We start from the raw sequence: 15,231 nt of genomic DNA, 5'->3' as shown, positions 1-15,231 counted from the left end.
GTGCCAAAAAGGCCTCCATTACAAGGGATGCAGGTACCAACATGCATGCTGAGCCCACTCTATACCCTTCCTGGTGCTAGACAGCTTCCAATGAATGCAGTGAGAGCAGGCTACAGCTTTATACTGAAAGTGATTCAAATCAGCCTATGGGGCAGACAGGCTAATCAGGAGTGCACGATTTTATGGCGGTCATTATGGCACATAACAGGTAGTATTTAGTGTTAGGACCCGTCTAACAGAGATCGCCTTGACGTTCGGCAGATGGGCTTAGATGGTTTTGTACAAAATGCATTGTCCAAGCATCTCGCTTTTATAAATAAGTGTAGTATTAGCACCATAATTTTTGTAAGCATTGTTGTACTTTGTCTGATTTGCAGAGTGCTGCTGCATTGTCTCTTTTTTTCCTCCAGGTCTTTGCCATGGCAGCGTGCACCTGCGCACTGGGAGGTGCTGACTAACCCAGGGCCGATCCTACACGGGGTGCAGTGGGTGCCCCGCACCCCAGCGCTGTCACCCGAAAGGCGCCGAGCGCAGGGCTGGACTGGCCTGCCGGGATAGCGGGAAATTTCCCGGTGGGCCGGCAAGCCTGAGTGCCGCAAGGCCGCGGCCCTGGTGACAAGTGGGGGCGGCCGCGGCCGGCGGCAGGGCAGAGCAGGAGATGAGCGCCTCCATTGCGGAAGCGCTCATCTCCATAGTCATCTGTATTGCCGTCCTCAGGACGGCAATACAGATGCCTGTGCTGCGGCAGAGGAGGGAGAGGTGTGTCCCCTCCTGTTCCTCTGATAGGCTGCCGGCTTAGTGCTGGCAGCCTATCAGAGGCCGGTGCAGGCGGCGCGATGACGTCATCGCGTCGCCTGAGCCGTATAGCGAGGGACACAGACGGAAGAGGCGGCCTGCATCGCATCGCATTGCTGGAGGTAAGTATAAGTGTATTATTTTTTTTAATTTTTTTATATAGGTACAATACTGGGCTGGCACATGATAAGGGGGGCTACTGGGCTGGCACATAAGGGGGGCTACTGGGCTGGCACATAAGGGGGGACTACTGGGCTGGCACATGATAAGGGGGGCTACTGGGCTGGCACATGATAAGGGGGGACTACTGGGCTGGCACATGATAAGGGGGGACTACTGGGCTGGCACATGATAAGGGGGGCTACTGGCACATGATATGGGGGGCTACTGGCACATGATATGGGGGCACTCTGGCTACTGGCACATGATATGGGGGCACTCTGGCTACTGGCACATGATATGGGGGCACTCTGGCTACTGGCACATGATAATGGGGGGGATCTGGCTACTGGCACATGATATGGGGGGGGGCTCTGGCTACTGGCACATGATAAGGGGGGGGGGGGCTCTGGCTACTGGCACATGATAAGGGGGGGGCACTCTGGCTACTGGCACATGATATGGGGGCACTCTGGCTACTGGCACATGATAATGGGGGGGATCTGGCTACTGGCACATGATATGGGGGGGGGGGCTCTGGCTACTGGCACATGATAAGGGGGGGGCTCTGGCTACTGGCACATGATATGGGGGGCTACTGGCACATGATAAGGGGGGCTACTGGCACATGATAAGGGGGCTACTGGCACATGATAAGGGGGTCTACTGGCACATGATAAGGGGGGCTACTGGCACATAGGGGGGCTACTGGCACATAAGGGGGGCTACTGGCACATGATATGGGGGGCTCTGGCTACTGGCACATGATATGGGGGGGCTCTAGCTACTGGCACATGACATTTATTTTGACTTGTCAAAGCCGTTGACTAAGTTATTGTCAAAGCAAATTGGTGGGGCTGAAGTTGGGGGCTGAAGTTGTTGCCATAGAAACATTGTAAAGGGGAGGAGTTAGTAAGATAACCACGCCCATGTGGGGGCGCCAGAAATATTTCTGCACCCAGGCGCCTGTGACCCTAGGATCGGCCCTGGACTAACCCCCTTTTTTTGCAGATTTACAATGCTGGAGATGTGGCACTCCAGCGAGTCGTGCACTCCTGATTAGCCTGTCTGCCCCATAGGCTGATTTTAATCACTTTCAGTATAAAGCTGTAGCCTGCTCTCACTACATTCATTGGAAGCTGTCTAGCACCAGGAAGGGTATAGAGTGGGCTCAGCATGCATGATGGTACCTGCATCCCTTGTAATGGAGGCCATTTTGGCACAAAAAATGGAAAAAGGCAGAGTGGATCCAACATGCATGTGGGTCCAACACTCCCTGAATTTTATGGCGGTCATTATGGCGCATAACAGGTAGTATTTAGTGTTAGGACCCGTCTAACAGAGATCGCCTTGACGTTCGGCAGACGGGCTTAGATGGTTTTGTACAAAATGCATTGTCCAAGCATCTCGCTTTTATAAATAAGCGTAGTATTAGCACCATAATTTTTGTAAGCATTGTTGTACTTTGTCTGATTTGCAGAGTGCTGCTGCATTGTCTCTTTTTTGAACCATGAAGATGACACTCCTGGCAACAATAAATTCCTGCTTTTCAGGCTTGATCCGAAGTAACTCAGTGGCATCTTTGGGAAGATTTAAGTCTCTTACCAAATCATTCATCTCCTCCTGAGAAAACAATTTTGGTCTTGTATCATCTTCAAAGTCAGATTCTTCAGGAAAGATTAAGCCCTTCTACCATTAGAAGCACAGACTCAGGGCTGAGGCTTACACATACAGCATGCTGCTGAGCATCCCAGTAGTCAGACATGTCACTCAGAGCAGCATTTGTAATCACCCCCTTTGCCGGGGGGGGGGGGGGGCGGAGATTGTTTACCTGCAAATAACAACAAAGGGCCAAGAAGAGAACTAGGGAAATGAGGAAATAGATTTTTTTTTCCCTAAAACTTGCTTAGCTTATAATTATATTGCTGACTAAAGATCTCCTTGCGGTTCGCCCGGCGGTCGTTTTGTGGCGAACTTTGCGCCTTTGCGATTCGCCGAACACATGGCGATATTCGCACCTGCCATATTCTTTTACATTCTGAAGAACTTTGACCCATGACACATCCATCAGGTGGTACAGAACAGCCAATAGAGATGTTTCAGCACATGAACACACCCCCACGCGCAAAATAAAACCTGAGCTGACATTTTACATTTAGTCTTTTGCCGGTGTAGGGAGAGGTTACTGTGTGGAGCAGGGACAGGCTGTTAGGGACACAAAACGCTAGCTAATAGGGCCACAAAAGTCCTTTTAAGGACTGGTATAGGTGTGCTAGCGATAGGTGTGACTTACTGAGGGGTGTAATATACATATAAAATACTTTCTAACATAGAAAGTATATTATAGTGAATTTGTATTGTGCAGCAGTTGTGTGCGGTTCTGCTGCGATACTGCAGCCACACAGAGTACCAAACGCTATTGGAACAAATAATTTCTGCTGGTGTGAATTACCAGTTGCTCCTGAAAAAAACTGATTGAGGCAGGGGTGTTATATACCAATAATATACTTTCTATATAGTGCATTTAGGTAATGCAGCATTTGTTTGCGGTTTTGCTGCGTTACTGCAGCCACACATAGTGACAAATGCTACTGGAACAAATAATTTCCACTGGTGTGATTTACCAGTTGCCCCCCAAAAAAACTGATTGAAGCAGGGGTGTGATATACCAATTATATACTTTCCATATAGTGCATTTGGGTAGTGCAACATTTGTTTGCTGTTTGGCTGCGTTACCACATCTACACAGAGTGACAAACGCTATTGGAACCAATAATTTCTTATGGTGTGATTTACCAGTTGCCCCTCAAAAAAATAGATTGAAGCAGGGGTGTTATATACCAATAATATACTTTCTATAAAGTGCATTTAGGTAGTGCAGCATTTGTTCGCGGTTTTGCTGCGTTACCTCTGCTACACAGAGTGCCAAACACTATTGGAACCAATTATTTCAGCAACAGCTCGTCGCATAGTTCACGCACGATCCCAATTTTTTAAAATACTAGTATTGAAAATAATGTCCTCAACAAAACAGCAAAACGTATTTAAGTCTTTGAAGGGGAAATATTAGATTTACTGTTACGGTTAGAAGATCGGATTGTATTGCGATTGTATGTGCGGGGGGTCTGAGTGAGCAATCGGATATTGTCAAGCTGAGCAGAGATGTACCTGTCTAGTGAAGGTACGGTACGGTATGGGGTGTAAAGCTGGTTTGCCTCCCTGTGGTGCACCCTGGGTAACTCTAAATGAACCAGAAAATACTGGCGCTCTGACAAATAAAGCTTCTCCTGAGTCCTGACCAACATGACACAAACTATAATCTATAGACTGTGTGTGTGCGTATGTGGTATATAGTGTGCGGCAGAAAAATAGATATTTCTCTGCTGTCAATACATACATGCTACAGACATAGTGCTGTGATGTCACAAGTTCTCACAAAAATACTTAATGCACCAATCACTAATATCTCATGAGACCTTATAAAATGTGAGGTTGTGTGTACCGCGAAAAAAAAAAAATCTAATCATTAGGGATTTTCGCAATGGCGCTTTTTTTTAAACACTTGATCTGCATTTACAGCGATTGTTCTAACATGCATGTGAAATGTAATCAAATACACTACTTTAATGTCAAATTACTTACAGTGATCAGAAGTTCTTCCTCAACGTCGCGAAAATTATTGCCAACCATCTTTTTTGATCGCATCCAACTTCGGTCTGGTGGAAATCAGTTGTTGTAGTAGGCTGCGCCTATTTTGTGGATTGTGCATATGTGAAAATTACATTGCCAATATTTTGCATTGAAAAAAATAATGAATGGAGATCGCAAATTCGAATAATACATCTGGTATGTCACTGTCCATGTTGTGGGACTATTTGTGCACTTCTAGTAATTATTTGGTGGCTGCAAATATGACCTGAAGGTTTTTCAGGTTCGCCTGCCATTCAAGTCTATGGGGTCCGCTGCGAACACACGGTTCGCGAACATTTGAGCGTCCCGGCCAATGATCGTCCATCACTATTGCTGACCATCAGATTTAAAGTGCTATTTTTTTTTTTACATAACTTGCACAAGCCCTTTAAGGTTTTTTGGGCATTTTATATCTTAAATGCACTTATGTGAATTAATTAATAGTAATTTGGACTTTAAATTTGGTTAAAAACCCATAATATAAAAAAATACAAAAAATTTTAAAAAATTATAAATTTGAAGACAATTTTGCATTTTGTGGCAAATCATGGCATCTAGAAGTTTTTTAATATTCTATTTGTTTTCAGCACAACAAAATACATGGAAACAGCTTTTTAGTCGCAGACCAATTGCTCTCAGTAGAAGAGAACTTACGAGAAAAGAAAGTACAAGGCCTCAGGTTCGTGAGAGTTGATGACCCTTGGGATAGTACTGCCCCTACCCCATCATCGGAGGCATCAACCTCAACCACAAAATGGCCTCTCTTGATCTGGTTGAACCAACACTGGGGCGTTAACAAAACATCTCTTGAGTGTTTCAAACACTTCTATGGCCTCAGGCAACCTATTGACTAGACCCGACCCCTTCTTGGTTAGGTCAGTGAGAGGCTTTGCAATAATAGAATTTTTTTTAATAAACTTCCGGTAATAATTAGAAAAACCCAGAAAGTGTTGTAATGCTTTAAGAGTGGAGGGTCTCACCCATTCAAAAATAGCCAGTATCTTCCCTGGATCTATCTTAAAGGATTGGGGTGTAAGAATATCCCGAAAATGAAAATTCCTGCGCTCCAAATATACACTTCTCACCTTTTCACGAATTATCGGTTCTCTCGAAGAACCTACAGTACCTGTCTAGTGGGAATAACGTGAGAATCCCATTCAGATGAATAAATTAGAATATCATCTAAATATCGCAAATTTTCCAATAAATTGCCTAAAATGTCATGACAAAATTTAGGAAAACCGCCGGAGCATTACTTAAAACAAACAGCATCACCAAATATTCATAATGACTCTCAGGGGTATTAAAGGCCGTTTTCCACTCACCCCCCTCCTTAATTCGAATAATATTATAGGCTCCGCTGAGATCAAGCTTAGTGAACCACTGAGCTCCAAAAACTTGAATAAACAGGTCTGGGATTAGAGGCAAAGAGTACTGGTTCTTAAAAGTAATCTTATTTAACTCTTTATAATCAATACAGGGTCTCAGTCCACCATCCGTTTTTTCCAACGAAGAAAAACGCCACACCCATAGGAGACACCGAGGGTCTAATATGTCCTTTTTGTAAGCTCTCCTTCAAGTAATCCCTCATAGACTTCTGTTACGGACCGCACAAATTATAAATACCCCTAGGGTACTTAGACCCCGGAACAAGATTGATGGCACAATCACATGGTCTATGAGGGGGAAGTAAATCAGCATCGGACATGGAAAAAATATCAGCAAAGTCATTGATATACGTGGGAAGAGTTTTCGACTCCGTAGTGACTCCAGCCTGAATAATAGGTAGACAGCATGAATCACATTTTAACCCCCATTTTTTCTAATTCACCCATGGACCAGTTGATGACTGGGTTATGAACCTGGAGCCAAGGCATGTAAAGAACTATCTCCACGTGTAAATTCTTTAAAATAAAAAAAGAACGATACTCTGTATGAAGGGCCCCACAGTCAAGGTCACCTCAGGGGTACAATACTCTACTGTTCCACCCACCAAGGAAGTGGAGTCAATAGCAATAATATGAATGGGGTTAGCAAGAGACAAGAGACAAAATGGGCACACCAAGGGACAGAGCAAAATTGTGGTAAAAAAAATTTGAGGCTGACCCAGAATCAATAAATGCCTTTCCAGAACCCTTACAAGTGCCAAAAGAAATAACCACAGGTAACAATTCTTTCTCTTTAACCACCTTGGGGAGTACCTTATCCGTCTGGGCGTCAGGATGCAGAGATCTCCTGGAGGGAGGGATTTTAAGACATTTCTGTAACCAGTGATCCGATTCTCCGCAATAAAAGCAGGCACCCCTCTGACGTTTTTGATCCCTCATGGTCATTCTGAGCTGCATGGGCTCTTCTAGACGATCCTCCAATTTGACTCTCAAGGGTGAGGAGTCAGCGTTAGCTACCACCTGTGGAAACGTCAGTTGTTCTCTTTGTCTTTCCCTTATTCGTCATTCCAGTCTAACAGCTAAAGTCATAGTCTGTTCTAAGGTGTCGGGGACGGGTTAACTGACCAACATATCCTTCAAGTCTTCAGAGAGCCCTACCCTGAACTGACATTTAAAGGGCTTCTGTCACCCCACTAAAGTCATTTATTTTTTTTGGGCTAGTTAACTTACTTATCCTGCAATAAATGAAAATATAATGGTGTTACTTACTTTGATTCAGCAGTTTCTTCTAAAAACGAACTTTTATAATATGTAAATTAGGTCTCTACCAGCAAGTAGGGCGGCTACTTGCTGGTAGCAGCTGCAGAAAACCGCCCCCTCGTCGCGTTGATTGACAGGGCCAGCCGGGATCTCCTCCTCCGGCCAGCCCTGTCGGCATTTTAAAAATCGCGCGCCTGTGTTCATTCTGCGCAGGCGCTCTGAGATGAGGAGGCTCGCCTCCTCAGAACTCCCTCAGTGCGCCTGCGCCGATGACGTCTTCTATTTCGGTGATGTCATCGGCGCAGGAGCACTGAGGGAGTTCTGAGGAGGCGAGCCTCCTCATCTCAGAGCGCCTGCGCAGAATGAACACAGGCGCGCGATTTTTAAAATGCCGACAGGGCTGGCCGGAGGAGGAGATCCCGGCTGGCCCTGTCAATCAACAAGAGGAGGGGGCGGTTTTCTGCAGCTGCTACCAGCAAGTAGCCGCCCTACTTGCTGGTAGAGACCTAATTTACATATTATAAAAGTTCGTTTTTAGAAGAAACTGCTGAATCAAAGTAAGTAACACCATTATATTTTCATATATCGCAGGATAAGTAATTTAACTAGCCAAAAAAAAAAAAGACTTTAGTGGGGTGACAGAAGCCCTTTAAGTGCTAGATTGTTCCAGCCAGAGGAAGCACACCATTTCCGGAATTTGGTACAGTATTTCTCCACAGGTCTGTATCTCTGGCTAAGAGATTTTAATTGAGACTCTGCCACAGCCGACCTACCAAGTTCATCATAGAGTACACTTAAGGCCTGAAAAAATGTTTTGACAGTAGCTAGGCACGGTCCGTCCTAAATGACGGGGTACAACTGGGCGGCGCAAGGTTTCCCAGGCTGGGAAAGTACCACAAGTAGGCACAAAGGGTTAATAAAAAATCAAAGTCAATACAAGCTGAGGTCAGGAGCCAAAAGATTGCGTCAGTACAAGGGATAACATCAGGTCAAGGTCAAATACAAGCCGAAGTCAAACAAACAAAGTCACACATGCAGAGAACACTAGTGAGGTAATAAGACCAATCACAGGCAACCTGTGGCTAGTAAGTTACCTGTTTAAATATGTCTAATTGATGGGTCACGTGACCTGGCCAGCGTCACGTGACCCATGTCCATCAGATCTAAACACCTGAGCGCCAACTCATTGCCATCGGTGCTCAGTTCCCCCCCTGCTTGTTGTCTAGGGGATGAAGGACGCCGGCCACGCTGAGGAGGCGTGCATGGCCGGGTCCTCCCTGCCCTTTGATACTATGGAAACGAGAATGCCGGCCGCGTCCTCGCTCCTCCTCAGGGATAGGATGCCGTCGGTGCTGCAGGGAGTGAGCGCATCGCCTGCTCCCCGTTACACATACATGTACATCATGGCGGCAGAAAGGGTTTAATCAACCAGCTAAAGAATGGGAAAAAAAGCACTGTCAAATGGTCAACGTAAGGTGCAATCCCTCCTACAGCATAGGCTGTAGGTACAATAGGTAATTCAAATACAGGAAAACAGAGGCAGCATTCCAAAGTAAAGTGAAATGGGAGGTGGGCTCATTCACTCATTCACTCACCCATTAATGGGTCCTCCCTGCCCTTTGTTACTATGGAAACGAGAATGCCGGCCGCGTCCTCGCTCCTCCTCAGGGATAGGAGGCCGTCGGTGCTGCAGGGAGTGAGCGCATCGCCGGCTCCCCGTTACACATACATGTACATCATGGCAGCAGAAAGGGTTTAATCAACCAGCTAAAGAATGGGGAAAAAAGCACTGTCAAATGGTCGACATAAGGTGCAATCCCTCCTACAGCATAGGCTGTAGGTACAATAGGTAATCCAAATACAGGAAAACAGAGGCAGCATTCCAAAGTAAAGTGAAATGGGAGGTGGGCTCATTCACTCACCCATTAACGGGTCCACCACCCATTTCATTTTACTTTGGAATGCTGCCTCTGTTTTCGTGTTTTGGATTACTTAATCAACCAGTTATCCAAATTCAATTGACAATTGGGTTCATTTTCACTAGCCACACCCAGGCATGATTACTACCAGACCAGTTGAATCTAATGTAAAGTAGATTCTCAAAAAGCAAAAGATAATACAGCCACATCCTAAGAAGATTCAAACATAGATCTGAAACAAAGCCTCTAAAATCTACTAGTGTGCAAACGGTTACAAAGCCATTGGTAGGGCTCTTGGACTCCACCAAACTACAATGAGAGACATTATCTGCAAATTAAGAAAACTTCTAACAGTGGAGGACCTTTACCAGTAGTGGCAGACCAATCAAAATGTCTCCAAGAACAACTCATCCAGGAGCTCACAAAAGCCGGACAGATGGAATTTTTTGTAGAAGATATAGGTCTTACTATATCTAGGGGAAAGCTAAAGCCATATTTCACAATCAGAACATCATACCAGCAGACAAACATGGTGGCAGTAGTGTGATGGCCTAGGACTGCTTTGCTTCTTCAGGACCTAGATGACTTGTCATAAATGATGGAACCATTAAATCCTTCTCTATATATCATAAAATCCTGTAAGAGAATGTCCACCTATCACGTCTTAACGTAAAGCTCAAGCGCAGTTGGGCTATGATCTGAAGCACATAAGCAAGTGCACCTCTTAATGGCTCAAAAGAAACAGAAGCAAGGAGTTGCAGTGGTTGATACAAAGTTCCAAACTCAAATTCAAATTCAAACTTAAATTGAAATCCCATTGAGATGCTGTGGCAAGACCTTAGATGGGTAGTTTATGCTCAACGACCCAACAATGTAACTGGAAAAAAAAACATTTCTGCGAAGAAGAGTAGGCCAAAATTCTTCCACAGGGATGCAAAGGACTCTTCGCAAGTTATTACAAACACTTAATGCAGTTGTTATTGTCAAGGGTGGCACAACCAGTTGTTAGGTTTAGGAGGACCATTACTTTTCCACACGGTTGATATAGGTTATAAATAAATCTTCACCTACAATAAATAAAATGAAAATGTAAAAGCCATATTTTGTGTTTACTCCTGTTGTCTTTATCTTATATTAAAATCAATTAGATGGTGTGAAACATTACATCATTATACAGTATGTGACAATTTTGCAACTATAGAAAATATTGGATGCGCGGGCAAATACTTTTTTACTGCACTGTATGCGTCTATGTGCGGCCACCAAGTGGTTGTGTTCTGAATTGCAGCCTGCTAAGGGTATGCTAGTATGATTTATATTACAAATATTAATGCCTTTAGTTTGTCTTTAAATTACAACATTAGAGACTTCGTTAAAGATGTTTTCTCAGGTTCAGTAAATTACATTTATCATGTAGACAAAGTTAATACAAGGCACTTACTAATAAATTGTGATTGTCCATATTTTCTCCTTTGCTGGATTGATTCATATTTCCATCACATTATACACGGCTCATATGTAGGGCTTATGACCACCCTACAATCCAGCAATGGTGGCCGTGTTAGAAAAAAACAGTCACACGATCCTGGCCACTAAAGAGGCTGGCACCTTTTTGTAGCCGGCACCTAGTGCAAACAAGGTCTGGCTTCTGGATTGCAGGGTGGTTGTAACCCCTGGAAATGAGAAGTGTATAATGTGATGGAAACATGAATCAAGCCAGAAAAGGAGGCAATATGTACAATCACAATACATTAGTAAATGGCAAGTATTAAATTTTTCTACATGATAAATTCAGTTTTCTGAAGTGAGATAACCTCTTTAATGGCAAGTTCACATCTGCATTTGAGGTTCCGTTTGGAGTCTCCGTGGCAGATTTTATCAAAAGTAGCAAGCAGGACTTTTTTCTTTGCTAAAAAAATGAGTTCTCCCTACCGGAAACCGAATGGATCTCATAATAGTCAACGGGATCTGTTTGGCTCCATTCCTTTCAGTTATGTGTTGAGACCCCACTTCCGTTATTTTAATTGTTCTCCTATAACGGAGCGGAACAATGGAAAAAAAGAATGCTGATGTGAAAGAGCCCCAATGCAATGACAGTAAAACAAGAACTTAAATTGCCTGTAATACAATATCTTAAAAGAGCACTATCTTGACACGCAAATATAATGTTTTTCTTTGAACATTCTTAACTCAGAGTTGTGAGGAAGGTAAGAAAATCACACTTTTGATGTTAAACATACACAGGTTTAGCAGGGCAAGCTTCATTGCGTGTGGCTTGCAGAGTTCAGAAAACACAGCGATTAATCTTTACAGGTGACACATGTTGTATCTGTAATCTTTTCTAAGGTAACACCACATGTCACACCCTGGTGTACCTAGGGGCTGATTTCTTTGATGGCAAGATGTTATATATTCTACAGGAAACACAATGCAGTAACACAGGCTTATGAGTATCCTCTAGCAGAATTCCCTGTTTATTGCAAGGACCACACAGAAGATATCCATTTACAGAATAAGAAACTGCTGAATAATGTCTTGACTTATTAAATTAAGTTATGTCTCTTTCTTTTTCGATATCACATCCATGAATGTAACTACCAGGATAGGAGTCATTGCAACTTCTGTGTGGCCCTAAGATATAAGGTTAGTTAGTGAAAAAATGTATATAAGGTACCAGGGGCGTAGTAAAAGGCTCATGGGCCCTGGTGCAAGAGTTCAGCTTGGGCTCCCTTCCCTCAGTGCTTTGTGGCCAGGGACAGAGAAGCACATAGCCTTCGTGTTGCCTGAGGCAAAAAATGTAAACGCCACCACCACCATGCCAAATTCCTGACCTAATCCCTTCCCCCCAGGCAGAGGTGTAACTTGACTAGCATTTGGGCCCCCTCAGACTCCTGGGCCTGGTAGCGACGGCTACAGTACCTCTGAACCCCCTAAAGCTTTGCCCCTGTAAGGTACTATAAAAAATGTATATAGCACCATTCAAAGTTTTACTATGGAGCTCCAAGGTTACTTCTGTTTGCATTAAGTCTTCTGCTTGGCATTACTTTTAGCATTTTTCTTGTGCTGTGACATCACTATATTATTCCTGTATGTGACATCATCTGTGCATTATACTTGCATGTGACATCACAGTTTGTACAATTAGATTAGATTGGATTATTCCTGTCCTGTGACATCACTATCTTTATTATCTTTGTACTGTGATATCACCAGGTGCATTATGCCAATATTGTGACATCAATGTGTACTCTAGCCCTAAACTGTGACTTCACTGTGCATATTATTCCACTAGTATTACATCCTGTACTGTGATATCACTTTGTACATTATCCTTATGCTGTGATATCACAATCTGCATTACTTTACTATGACGTCAATTTGTGTCTTAGTCTTATGCATTAAGGAGACTAATCATAAGCTTTTCTGAACATGTTGGAAGTGGTTATGGTGTAATGAGGTCCCATTCCAAGTTTTGCTATAGGGTCCGAATGCTACTTGTTATGCCCCTGATCATATCTTACATATTTAAGCAAATATTCTTAAAGTATTAACAAGTTTAAAGCTGGAAATAGTCCGCTGCCTTGGAGTGACCTTGAATTCTGCCCTTTCCTTCCGACCACACATCCAAGCCCTTTCCACCACCTGCCGCCTCCAACTCAAAAACATCTCCCGCATCCGTGCTTTCCTTAACTTTGAATCTGCGAAAATGCTTGTACATGCCCTCATCATCTCCCGCCTGGACTACTGCAACATTCTCCTCTGTGGCCTCCCATCTAGCACTCTCTCACCCCTCCAATCTATCCTCAACTCTGCTGCCCGACTAATCCACCTCTCACCCTATTACTCCTCTGCCTCTCCCCTCTGCCAATCCCTTCACTGGCTCCCCATTGCCCAGCGAATTCACTTCAAAGTAATAACAAAAACATACAAGGCCATCCATAACCTGTCCCCTCCCTACATCTCTGAGCTACTTTCCCGATACACCCCCACACGCACTCTCCGATCCTCACAAGACCTCCTTCTCTCCTCTCCTCTTATCACCCCTTCCCACAATCACCTCCAGGATTTCTCCCGTGCATCCCCCATACTCTGGAACCCGCTACTCCAACATATCAGACTCTCACCTACAGTGGAATCCTTCAAAAGAAACCTGAAAACCCACCTCTTCAGACTAGCCTACAACCAGTGACCCTGCTGCCTCTATACCGCCATGACCAACCTCACCCGCACCTACTGTGTCCTTCTACCATACCATGTAGATTGTAAGCCCTCACTGGCAGGGCCCTCTCTCCTTTTGTACCAGTTTTTAACTTGTCTTGTTTATGATTATTGCAATTGTCTGTATTATGTATGTGCACCCCTTATCATATGTACAGCTCTATGGAATGAATGGCGCTTTAATAATAAATAATAATAATAATAATAATAATAATAATAATAAAAAATACAGATTGGTTCACAGCCAAGTGTCATTATAGGCAGGATCCAGTCATGACCTATAGGGGCTGCAGAAAATGTTGGATTTCAACCTACCCAACTGTTCCCCAGGAGAGACACATGTAGTCGTCCTTTTTGGATCCACTCCTGGCTTAGAGAAATGACCCAAAACTGCACCATGTGAATAGGTGTCAAAACATATATACCAAAAGGCAAAAATTTATGCTAATGCATAATTACTGGTTGGTTTGGGTTTTTTATAGATCTGAATTCGTCTGAAAATCATGATATCTGAAAACACCTCAAGAGCTTGCTATGAGTTAATCACTAGCCGTTTAAATTGTGAATATTTTCTCAACCATTGTGGATAAGCAATTAGCAAGGGTAGCATGCGCGTGAGGTTTGCATGTGCTTTCCACTTTTGCATGGGCTTGCCCCAGAAAGGCAATTTAGGGCAAAAAAAATTGGTTTAATTGGCCTCTTATGAACTTGGTCCTTGTGTGTGTAAGACAGGAAAATGACAAGAACTGATGTGAAATGTGCTGGTGCTATATAAACAATTTTCAATAAATACATAGGGGGACATTTATGAAGACGAGCGTTCTACATGGCAGTCTTAATTTATTTCCCATTGGCTTCAGATCCTTCACAATTAATAAGAGCAGTGTGTCTCTTAATAATTGTAGCATGTCTGTGCAGGCCTGTGCAGCAGAACTGAAATCTCCACCAGCAAGGGAGCTTGTGTAGATTTCAGGTATAATCTATAGCAGGTTCCTGGTATCGATTACTTATACTATAAATGTGCTGAGCTAGCTATGCCTGGCCCCTCATCTACCACTCTCCAACCCACTCTGCCCATTTTTTGGAGAGGTACTCAAACCCTGTGGGGTGTGTGCCAAACTTCGCCTCATTTTGCTGACATTTTTCTGGATGATAAATGTCGCCTATAATGATGAAAATAAAGCTAGAGAGTTATATTGTATGATTTAACGCCCCAGTAATTATAATGGGATAGTGTAAAGGTTCTCTAAATCTTAATAAAGGCCCTACACACCATAAATTCTTGCTCACTGAACTGTTGACTCTTCATTCCTAAGAGAACAATTTTCTCTGCAATAAAGTATCTTACTGTCTACACCATCTCTTCACTTCCCGTGCAAAGCCTATGGGGGACTTTCAGGAAACCCACATTTTCTCATAAAGCACAGTTTACCCAGGATGTAAACACTCCAGATAAGCAGGCAGTATGGAAAAGCAAGTCATCATACAGTGCACAATTATCTGTTATCTAAAAGCATTCCATCATCGCCTAGATCTGATTACTTATAAACTTATTTGCCTTCTCCTGCCCGCTACCTGAAGAGGAAAACAAATGAGGTAAGTCAATGTTTCTGGTGCCACAGCTATATAAATTACCTTGGTAATCTCAGTGCACAAAGAGATATTTACTATACGCCATACCCAAAACTCCATTCATTGTAAGTAATATGTTATCTAATCCCTAAAGAATGTCTATAGGCAGCGAATGACTAGTGATATCATGTATACAGTGCAAAATAATGCCATCTAAATTATTACACCAG

This window comes from Bufo bufo, chromosome 2 (assembly GCF_905171765.1).
Source record: "Bufo bufo chromosome 2, aBufBuf1.1, whole genome shotgun sequence".
In the NCBI taxonomy this organism is placed as follows: domain Eukaryota; kingdom Metazoa; phylum Chordata; class Amphibia; order Anura; family Bufonidae; genus Bufo; species Bufo bufo.
Note: the sequence above shows the minus strand (reverse complement) of the source record.